The sequence below is a fragment of the Neofelis nebulosa genome, chromosome 4 (assembly GCF_028018385.1).
Source record: "Neofelis nebulosa isolate mNeoNeb1 chromosome 4, mNeoNeb1.pri, whole genome shotgun sequence".
NCBI classification, from domain to species: Eukaryota; Metazoa; Chordata; class Mammalia; order Carnivora; family Felidae; genus Neofelis; species Neofelis nebulosa.
The window spans coordinates 74,191,285-74,203,523 of NC_080785.1; the positions used below are offsets into that span (position 1 = coordinate 74,191,285).

Genomic DNA, 12,239 nt, shown 5'->3' on the forward strand with positions numbered 1-12,239 from the left:
CATCATTTTATGTGTCTGCTGGCCATGTGTATGTCTTCCTTCAAGAAATGTCTGTTCATGTCTCCCACCTATTTTTTTACTGGTTTATTTGTTTACTTGGATGTTGAGTTGTATCAGTTCTTTATACATTTTCAACTAACTTTTTATTGGATATGTCATTTGCAAATATCTTCTCCCATTCAGTAGGCTGCCTTTTAGTTTTGTTGAATGGATAAGGAAGGTGTGGTATCTATACACAATAAAATATTATTCAGCCATAAAAAAGAATAAAGTCTTAATTTTTTTTTTTTTTTAGTTTGGAGAGAGAGAGAAAGAGCATGAGTGGGGAAGATGGGAAGAGGGAGAGAGAATCTCAAGCAGGCTCCACACTCAGGGTGGGGCCCAATGTGGGCCTTGATCTCGTGACGCTGGGATTATGACCTGAGGAGACATCAAGAGTTGGATGCTCAGCCGACTGAGCCACCCAGGCACCCCAATAAGAATGAAATCTTATCATTTGCAACAACATGGATGGAGATAGAGAGCATAATGCTAAGCTAAATAAATCAGAGAAAGGCAAATACCCTATAATTTTGCTCATATGTGGAATTTAAGAAACTAAATGAGTAAAGGAGAAAAGAGAGACAGACCAAGAAACAGACTCTTTTCTCCCCCCATCCCCACCAAGAAACAGACTGATGGTTACCAGAGGGGAGTTGGGTGAGGGATCAGTAAAATAACTGATGGGGATTAAAGAGTACACTTATTATGAAGAGCACTGAGTAATGAACAGAATTATTGAATCACTATACTTCACACCTGAAACTAATATAACACTGTATGTTAACAATACTGGAATTGAAATTAAAAATTTAATTTAAAAGAAGTAGTTAACACAGCTAATCTACTGAACATCATAGTTTACCCTAGCCTACCTTAAATGTGCACAGAATACTTACATTAGCCTACAGTTGGGCAAAATCATCTAACACAAAGCCTATTTTATAACAAAGTGTTAAATATCTCATGTAACTTATTGAATACTGAAAGTGAAAAACAGAATGGTTGTATGAGTACAGAATGGTACTTATTTCTTAACTCTCTTTCATCATGGCTGAGGGGCTACTTCTAGGGATTCCACAGCACTTCTGGCCTACCCAGGCTAGCCAAGAGAAAGCTGTTAAGTTGGAAAGTTACAGGTACATACATTAGGACAACATTATCTATAACATGAATAGGACATATTTAGGAGATTTGAGGAGGGCATTAAGAATACTATATGGGGTAACAATATTTTGCAGGATTATTGTGGGGATTAAAGAAAAAGGCTGCCAGTCATTTTGAAATTGGGTGATGCTGCTTGTCTGAGACTCAACATCTAGAATCCTGCTTTGTCCCAGTCACCCTCTGATGACTTGAGGAAGGCCCTATGAATGGAGAATGAGATCAAGCAAGTGCTGTTTTGTCAAAATTCTTTCCATTGCAAAGGACAGAAACCTTATCTACCTAACCTAACAACAACAACAACAACAACAACAACAACAACAAAACAAAACCACAAAAACAAAAACCTTGCTCATGTAACTGAAGCCAGAGAAGACCTAGGTGAAACTAACTTTGAGTTAACTGTGAGGAAGAAAAGTTTAATGAAACAAAACGCATTGCATTGTGTTTGGGTTCTAGGGGCAAAAACTGTTTAAAATCATTTTATTAAATTTTTACTTGTAGTAGGAAGAGAACAAAATAGTTAAAACTGTAGTTTCTAGAGTTCAATGCATTAAAAAAAAAGCTGAGGCTTACTGTTGCATAATTTACACAAACAGATACAATGTAAAACTATCTAATTTTCAGAATTATTATTTTGTGACTTTTTAAATTAGGTAAATAATTTTTCACAAACATTTGAAGCAATAAAATCTTTAAAGTCTTCATTTGTGTAACAGAAAAGTAAACTAGTAACTTTATTTTCACAAAGAAAATTTTTATCTTGTGAAAAGTAAGTTGTTAAACAAAAATGTGTTTCTTTTGGCTTTCTATCTAGCTAACAAATTTTACTGGTAAGAAGCTAACTTTCATTCTTAAAGAGAAAGTTAATATTTTTTAAAATATTTTTTTCCCTAAAGAATGAGAAGGAGCGCCTTCTATTTTTATTTCACGACTACATGAGAAACTGAGCAGTATCAGGATTCTTGGCTTTTCGTTTGACTCAGAGTCTATGTTTTAGCCTCATTTTCTCAGGCTCTTCTCTGTGACAAAGGATGTCACAGAGACATCCTTTTGGTAGCTCATTAAAAAAAAGTTGATTTATTTCTTTGTATCTAGATATTCTAGAAAAGGAATCCAATTAGCTTGGTTTGTACTGAGCCTACATCTTGGACTGATATATTTTAGTGGATTATAAACAAAACAAGTGAGTAGTTTCTTTTATCCCTAACCTTATTTTCACAATTCTGATGATGAAGAAAGACAAATTTAAAGAATACCAGCAAAAGGAAATTTTTCATCCTAAACCTAGAACATAGCATAATCCATCCACTCCTCCCAGGCCAGCCTAAGACATATGTGGTTACTGTTACCACTTACCTCTACAACAAACCCCATTTTCTTTTCCTTCTTGGCATGCTACGAGACTACATTTCTAAACATCCCCTGTGGTTATGTGGGTCTACTGTGATTGAATTCTCACTAATGAAACAGGCAGAAATGATTAAGCTGTTTCCAGACCTAGCTTCTAAACAGACATTCCATTCCCTAACTGGAAGTCCTGTTTTGTAACACAGCTCCTCAACTAGGCATGGCTATTTTGTACTGTTACATAAGTGAGAAACTTACTGAGAGTTTGAGGTTTTGGGGTGTTTTGTTGTAGCAGTTAACCTACCCTAACCATAGGAGTAGCCTAAGCAAGAGCAGATGCAGGACTGTCCTCGTGCCAAAGTCTTGGAAGAGAAATTTGTAAGGGTTCTATGATTCAGTAAATACCCTTACCTTCCTTTTCATTTATATTAGCATTCCTCCTTATTGGCAGAATTAAAGGAGGGATTAGAAAAACTGAGAGGCGGCTGAAACTTTCTCCAGAGTCATCAAAAGAAAAGTGCTTCAATGGGGTGCCTGTTGTTGGGGTGCTCAGTCGGTTGAGTGTCCAACTTCGGCTCAGGTCATGATCTCATGGTTCATGAGTTCAAGACCAGTGTCAGGCTTTGTGCTTACAGCTCAGAGCCTGGAGCCTGCCTCAGATTCTGTGTCCCCCTCTCTGTCCGCCCCACCCCTGCTTGTGCTCTGTCTCTCTTTCAAAAATGAATAAGCATTAAATAAAATTAAAAAAAAGAAAAGTACTTCACATATAGATGATTAATAAATACCAGCTATTAATAGAGTTCTGTTTAACATTTAAACATTGTAAGCCCTGTTAATCTTTATGACTGTCTATTATGCTCCTTGAGGAAACTATAACTGAATTTTCCACTGTTTACCTTGGCTTATTATCATGCGTAGTATGCATCTATTTTATCATTCTAATTAGAAAACATGGTGAAATAACAGTAAAAGAAGTTTTTAAATAGGAAACAACGTAACAGTGATTAAATCTAGGGGGACTGAGATGACAGTTAACTTTAATTTTCTTTTTGCTCATTTGTATTTTCCACTTTTTTCTCAATGAGTACATGTTACAAAAAGGGTAAAAATGGGGACACCTGGGTGACTCAGTCAGTTAAGCATCTGACTTCGCTCAGGTCAAGATCTTGGAGTTCGAGCCCTGCATTGGGCTCTGTGTTGACAGGTCAGAACCTGGAGCCTTCTTCAGATTCTGTCTCCCTCTTTCTGCCCCTCCCCCACTCATCCTCTGTCTCTCTCTTGCTCTCTCAAAAATAAATAAAAACATTAAAAGAAATTTTTTTTAAAGAGTAAAAATTAAGTCACATGATCTTATTCTCTTAACATAGCCAATTTAATGTTTGCATGTTATCTTTTACCTTCGAGTTTATAACATATGCATATAGTTTGTTTTACATAATAGCAGTACAGTAAAATACTGCACTTTGGAACCAAACTATTTTGCATCCCTAATTAACTCCTTGGTCTGTGAAAGTCATTTAATCTGTCCCTTGATTTTCTCTTTTTTTTAAAAAAAATTTTTAATGTTTATTTGCTTTTGAAAGAGAGAGAGAGAGAGCGATCATGAGCAGGGGAGGGGCAGAGAGAGAAGGAGACACAGAATCCAACGCAGGCTCCAGGCTCTGAACTGTCAGTATAGGGCCCGACACAGGCTTGAAATCACAAACTGTGAGACCATGACCTGAGCCGAAGTCGGCTGCTTAACCGACTAAGCCACCCAGGCACCCCTCTTGATTTTCTCTTCTGATAAAAAAATTCCTAAAGTGTCATGCTGTGGTGAAGATTTAGTGTATATAATGGATTAAATGCAAAAAAATAAAAACAATTTCTAGCACATATGTTTTTGTAATTAGCAACTATTAATATATATTAAAATTTTATATTTCCCCACTTTTCTATATGATCTTCATAATTATATTTTGGTAAGCATTCCATCTGTTGTTTAATGTTCCATTATGAAATATAGTAATAAAGTACAGTTGACCCTTGAACAATGCGAGGTTGGAGCACTGACCCTCCAGGCAGTTGTAAATCTGTATATAACTTTTTTTAATTAAAAAATATTTTTAATGCTTATATTTTTGGGAGAGAGAGACAGAGAGACAGAGCACAAATGGGGGAGAGGCAGAGAGAGAGGGAGACACAGAATACGAAGCAGGCTCCAGGCTCCGTGCTGTCAGCACAGAGCCCGACGTGGGGCTCGAACTCACAAACTGTGAGATCATGACCTGAGCCAAAGTCGGACACTTGAATGACTGAGCCACCCAGGAGTCCCTTTATATAACTTTGACTCCCCCAAACCTTAACTACTAATAGCCTACTGTTGAGCAGGAGCCTTACCAATAACATAAACAGTTGAGTAATACATATTTTGTATGTTATAGGTACTATGTATTGTATTCTTACAATAAAGTAAACTAGGAGAAAATAAAATGTTATTAAGAAAATCATAAAGAATAGAAAATACATTTTCAGTACTGTATTTATCAAAAAAAATCTATATATAAGTGCACCCACGCAGTTCAAACCCATCTTATTCAAGGATCGTCTTGGTCTAAAAATGTTAGGCAGTTGACATTTAGGTTGCTTCCAATACTTGGCTTTCATAGCCATTGCTGCATTAAACATTTTTTTTTCAAAAATTTTTTGTATTTATTTAAAAAAATTTTTTTAACATTTATTCATTTTTGACATTGAGAGAGAGCATGAGCAGGAGAGGGGCAGAGAGAGAGGGAGACACAGAATCCGAAACAGGCTCCAGGCTCTGAGCTGTCAGCACAGGGCCCGACACGGGGCTTGAACTCATGGAGTGCGAGATCATGACCTGAACTGAAGTCGGACAATCAACTGACTGAGCCACCCAGGCGCCCCTCAAAATTTTTATTGCAGTAAAATACACAACAAAATTTACTATCTTAGTTATTTTTAAGTATGCTGTTAAATATATTTATAATGTTATGCAATTATCATTACCATCATCTCCATGACTTTTGTCTTACAAAACTGAAACTCTAATTAAACGATAACTCCCCATTTCTCCTTCCCTCCAGTCCCGACGACCACCATTCTTTCTGTCTCTAGGATTCTGACTACACTAAGTACTTCATATAAGTGGAATCATATGTTTTTGTGTTTTTGTGACTCTCTTATTCATTTATAGTTAAAGTAATTACTGATGGAGGATTTAACTTCTGTCCTTGTGCTGTATGTTTTCTATATGCCATATAACATTTTTGACCTTCATTACCTGCCTTGCAGTCTTCTTTTGTGCTTGGCTGATTTTTTTTTTTTTTGCAGTGAACTCTTTAAATTCCCTTCTTATTTACTTTCATGTGTATTTCATAGCTATTTTTTCTCTGTGGTTACCATGGGGATTACATTTAACATGCCGAAGTTGTAACACTAATTTGAATTTATGCAACCTTAACTTCAATAACATACAAAACTCTGCTTCTTTACAGCTCTGTCCCTTTGGTTGTTATGTCACAAAATTATACAATGTGTGCCCCAAACATAAATTAATAATTCTTTTAAAGGCATTAATATCTTAAATATATAGAAAAATATAGAGTTACAAACCAAATTTATAATATGTTAGCTTTTAAAACTGCCTATGTATTGAGGCCAGCATTACCCTGATACCAAAACCAGATAAAGACACTACAAAAAACAGAACTATAGCCAGTATCTATGATGGACATAAGTGCAAAAATCTTCAACAAAATAGTAGCAAATTGAATCCAATAACACATTAAAAAATCATTCACCGTGACCAACTGGGACTTATTCCTGGGATGCAAGGATGTTTCAATATTTGTAAATCAATCAATATGAGGCATCACATCAATAAGAGAAAGAATAAAAAGTATATGATGATTTCAATATATGCAGAAAGAGCATTTGACAAAGTGCAGCATCCTATTCATGATAAAAACTCTCAATAAAGTAGGTTTAGAGAAAACATACTTAACATAATAAAGGCATATATGAAAAACCCACAGTTAACATCACACTCAATGGTGAAAAACTGAGAGATTTTCCTGTAAGGTCAGGAACAAGACAAGGATGTCCACTCTCACCACTTCTATTCAACATAGTTTGGAAGTCCTAGCCATAGCAATCAGACAAGAAAAAGAAATAAAAGGCCTTCAAATTGGTAAGGAAGAAGTAAAACTTTCACTATCTGCAGATGATATGATATTACATATAGAAAAGCCTAAAGACTGCCCCCCAAAACAATCAGAACTGATAAATGAATTCAATAAAATTGCTGGATACAAAATATACAGAAATTCGTTGCATTTCTATACACTAATAATGAAACAGCAAAAAGAAAAATCAAGAAAACAATCTCATTTACAGTTACATCAAAAATAATAACTAGGAATAAATTTAGGGAGGTGAAAGACCTGTACTCTGAAAACTATGAAACACTGATGAAAGAAATTGAAGATCACACAAACAAATGGAAAGATATTCTATGCTCATGGATTAGAAAAAGAAATACTGTTAAAATGTCCATACTATCCAGAGCAATCTACAGATTTAACGTAATCCCTATCAAAATATCTTTTTCACAGAACTAGAACAAACAATCCAAAAATCTGTATGGAACTACAAAAGACCCTGAATACCTAAGCAATCTTGAAAAAGAAAAACAAAACTTGAGGTATCACAATCCCAGATTTAAAGATACACTACAAGGCTGTAGTAATCAAAAGAGTATGTTAGTAGCACAAAAATAGACACACATATCAATGGAACAGAATAGAGAACCCAGACATGAACCCACAATTATATGGTCAATTAATCTTTGACAAAGAAAGCAAAAATATCTAATGGGAAAAAGAATGTCTCTTCAATAAGTGGTGTTGGGAAAACAGGACATTTAGATGCAAAAGAATGAAACTGGACCACTTTCTTACACTATACACAAAAATAAACTAAAAATGGATTGAAGACCTAAATGTGGGATCTGAAAGCATAAAAATTCTAGAAGAGAGCACAGGCAGTAATTTCTCTGACATCGGCCAGTACAATATTTTTCCAGATGTGTCTCCTGAGGCAAGGGAAATAAAAGCAAAAATAAACTAATGGGACTACATCAAAATAGAAAGTTTCTGCACAGTCAATGAAATATCAACAAAACTAAAAGACAACCTACTAAATGGGAGAAGATATTTGCAAATGACACATCCAATGAAAGATTAGTATCCAAAATGTACAAAGAACTGATGCAACCCAACACCAAAAAAACTAACAATCCAATTAGAAAATGGGCAGAAAACATGAATACACATGGCCAACAAACACATGAAACAATGCTCAACATCGCTAATCATTAGGGAAATGCAAATCAAAACCACAATGAGATATCACTTCAGACCTGTCAGGATGGCTAAAATAAAAAACACAAGAAACAATCAGCATTGGCAAGGATATGGATACCATATATATATATGGGTGAAATAGATGAAGGGGAATAAAAGTACACTTATCTTGATGAACAGTGACTAATTTATAGAATTGTTGAATAACTATATTGTATACCTTAAGCTAATACAATATTGTATGTTAATTATACTGGAATTAAAATAAAATCAAATAGCCTGTGTATTTACCATTCCCCATCCCAATCCCCTCACAGGCAGTTGTGCACATGTTCCAGGAGCAGCCTGCACACAACCTGCAGGAGCCAGAATGGGCAAAAAAAGGACCCTGTCCTCCAAATATTAGATATCTGAGCTCTTCTGGCTGACTGCTGCTTCTAAATAGAGACGTGTAGTCAATAAATAGGTGACCATTATTGCACCTCTCCTCCATGTTGCAAGACCCTCCCCCTCAGGCTGAAGTGACTTCTCTGGGATTTAAAGGGCTAGTGCCCTTCCCTTCTCCCTTCATTTTTCTTTTTCCTCTTTTGGGAGCCAGACATTAAAGACCAGGACATTCAAAACAATTTCATATACAAGGAAAATCAGAAAGTGAGCAACCCCCAGGGAAAGACTCAGAAAAGACATTAAGTTTAAACCTTAGGCTGATCCTCAGCACACAAAGCCTACAATAATCAAAACAAAAAACAGCAAATTAAATTATTAGATCCAAATGGCCTCTATGAGGCCAGTATTATCCTGATACCAAAACCAAACAAAGACATCCTAAGAAAAGGGCAGTCAATATTCCTTATGAATACAGATGCAAAGATCCTCATCAAAATACAAGCAAATCAAATCCAGCAACATACAAAAATAATTATATACCATGACCAGGTTGGTTCAACAAATGAAAATCAATGCAATATGATATATTAATAAGGACAAAACCACATGATCAGCTCAGTAGACATAGAAAAGGCATTTGAAAAAAATGCAATACCCCTGCAAGATAAAAACACTCAACAAACTAATAATAGAAGGGAATTAACTCAATCTGATAAAGAGTATCTACCAAAAAACTCACAGCCAGCATCATCAGGGGTGTCTGTTCTTACCACTTCTATTCAACATTGTGCTGGAGTTTCAAGCCATGACAATTAGGCAAAAAAACCCCACAAAAAAAACAAACAAAAAAAAAAAACGAAAGAAATCATACTGGAAAGGAAAAAATAAAATTATATACGCAGATGACATAATCTTGTATATAGAAAATCCCAATGAACTACTGAAAACCCATTAGAACTAGTAAATGAGTTCAGTAAGGTAGCAGGATACAAGATCAATTTACAAAAAGCAACTGTAATTCTATACAGTTATAATGAAACCAGCTAAAATGCAATTAAGAAAATTATCCTATGTGGGGTGCCTGGGTGTCTCAGTTGTGTCTGACTCTTGATTTTGGCTCAGGTCATGATCTCATGGTTGGTCCTGAGATTGAGCCTTGTGTCAGCTCTGTGCTGGGCATGCAGCTTGCTTTAAGATTTTCTCTCTCTCTCCTTCCCTCTGCCCCTACCCTACTGGCATGCATGGGCTCTCTCTCTCTCTCTCTCTCCCCCCACCTCAAAAAAAAAAAAAAAAAGAAAGAAAGAAAAAGAACAAGAAAAAAAAGAGAATAATTATCCCATGTATAACACCATGTATCCATGTATAATGTCATACAAATAAAATACTTAAAAATGCATTTAACAAGAGAAGTGGAAGGCTGATGAACAGAACACTTTACATCATTCAAAGAAATTAAAGAAGACTTAAATAATGGAAAGACATCGCTGTTCATGGATTATAAGACTTCATGTTGTTAAGATGGTAATACTCCCCAAACTGATCCACAGATTCAATGTAATCCCTATCAAAGGATAGCTGGCTTTTTTTAAAGAAATTGATAAGCTGATCCTAAAATTCATATAAAAATTTGAGGGACACAGAAAAACCAAAACAGTCCTAAAAATTAATAACCAAGCTGGAAAACTCATATTTCCCAATTTCAAACTTATAAGAAAAGTACAGTAATGAAGACAAAATTCATATGTTGAAGCCCTTAACTCCTATGTGACTATATGCAAAGATAGGGCCTGTAAGGAACTGATAAAGGTTAAAATAGGTCATAATGGAGGGGCCCTAATCCAAGGCTGATGTCATCCTTTTTGTTTGTTTGTTTGTTGTTTTTTGTTTGTTTTCTGTGGTGTCATCCATATAAGAAGAGGAAGAGACATCAGAGTTCTCTCCACCATGTGAGGACACAGCGAGAAGATGACTGTTTATAAGCCAGGGAAAGAGCTCTTGTCAGGAACTGAATCAGCTAGCACCTTGATCTGGGAATTCCAACCTCCAGAACTGTGAGAATATTAAATTCTGTTGTCTAAGCCAAAAAAAAAAAAACCCTCATATTTTGAATTATGTGCTTTAGAAAATAGCCACTTCTTTTATTATATTTATGTATTTCTTAAGACGATATTAGGCCTGGTGTTATGCATTCTGGTAATATGGTCCTGGGGAGAGGAGTTCGAATCTGAGACAATATTCCTGTGTGTACAGGAAGGGTTCTTCTTGAAACTAGGAAATAAACTGAGAAATTTTTTGTCAAATCACATAGAGAAGGAATTACAAGTCCATGATCTGTATCTGAGACCCTCAAAATAGATTACTTTTGCCATCTGAATTTTTCACATCTTAAAAATGAAAGACATACAGATTCTGCACATTTAACACCTTCGGCAGAACCTGGGATACCAGGGTACCATTATCAAACCATATTTCTGTAGTGAAAAATATGAGTCTCCACACTACATGGGATAAATAAAGCTTATAAATGTATGATAATCAGTTTAGGTCATTTAAAAAAATTTTTTTTAAAAAGTTTTTGTTTATTTATTTATTTTGAGAGACACAGAGGCAGCGTGAGTGGGGAAGGGGCAGAGAGGGAGAGAGAGAATCCCAAGCAGGCTCTGGGCTGCCAGCTCAGCCTGATGCAGGGCTTGAACTCACAAAACCACGAGATCATGATCTGAGCCAAAACCAAGAGTCGGACACTTAACCAACTGAGTCTACCAGGTACCCCTTTTTTAATTAAAAAAATTTTTTAAAATTTACATCCAAGTGGGTTAGCATAATAGTGCAACAGTGATTTCAGGAGTAGATTCCTTAATGCCCCTTATCCACTTAGCTCATCCCCCCTCCCACAACCCCTCCAGTAACCCTCTGTTCTCTATATTTAAGAGTCTCTTGGGGTGCCTGGATGGCTCAGTCGGGTAAGCGTCTGACTTCAGCTCAGGTCATGATCTCAGCTTGTGAATTTGAGCCCCGCATCAGGCTCTGTGCTGACAGCTCAGAGCCTGGAACCTGTTTTGGATTCTGTGACTCCCTCTTTCTCTGCCCTTCCCCCACTCACTCTGGCTCTCTCCCCCTCAAGAATAAATAAGAGTCTCTTATGTTTTGTCCCCCTCCCTGTTTTTATATTATGTTTGTTTCCCTTCCCTTGTGTACATCTGTTCTGTGTCTTAAAAGTCCTCATATGAGTGAAGTCATATGATATTTGTCTTTCTCTCACTAATTTCACTTAGCATAATACCCTCCAGTTCCATCCATGTAGTTGCAAATTGCAAGATTTCATTCTTTTTGACTGCTGAGTAATACTCCATTGTATATATATATACCACATCTTCTTTATCCATTCATCCATCGATGGACATTTGGGCTCTTTCCATAGTTTGGCTATGTCGATATCACTACTATAAACATTGGGGTACATGTGCCCCTTCGAAACAGCACACCTGTATCTCTTGGATAAATACCTAGTAGTGCAATTGCTGGGTTGTAGGGTAGTTCTATTTTTAATTTTTTGAGGAACCTCCTTACTGTTTTCCAGAGTGGCTGCACCAGTTTGCATTCCCACCAGCTGTGCAAAAGAGAGCCTCTTTCTCTGCATCCTCGCCAACACCTGTTGTTGCCTGAGTTGTTAAGATTAGCCATTCTGACAGGTTGAGCTGGTATCTCATTGTGGTTTTGATTTGTATTTCCTCCCCTCAATTCTGATAAGGAGTGATGTTGAGCAATTTTTCATGTGTCGGTTGGCCATCTGGATGTCTTCTTTGGAGAAGTGTCTATTCATGTCTTTTGCCCATCTCTTCTCTGGATTATTTGTTTTTTGGGTGTTGAGTTTGATAAGTTCTTTATAGATTTTGGATACTAACCCTTTATCTGATCTGTCATTTGCAA

General features: G+C 36.2%; 1 protein-coding gene across 2 annotated transcripts in view; it reads left to right on the top strand.

Moving 5' to 3' along the window:
- The window catches only part of LOC131509419 (lanosterol 14-alpha demethylase), a 55,612-nt gene that overhangs the window by 15,955 nt on the left and 27,418 nt on the right, over positions 1–12,239 (top strand). Inside the window, exon 2 of one of the 2 annotated variants that reach the window (XM_058725125.1) lies at positions 10,223–10,360. The exons of the other annotated variant lie outside the window; for it this stretch is intronic. The gene's annotated coding sequence lies outside the window, so the exon portion shown is untranslated. The remainder of the gene's footprint in view (positions 1–10,222; positions 10,361–12,239) is intronic. 2 annotated transcript variants of the gene reach the window in all.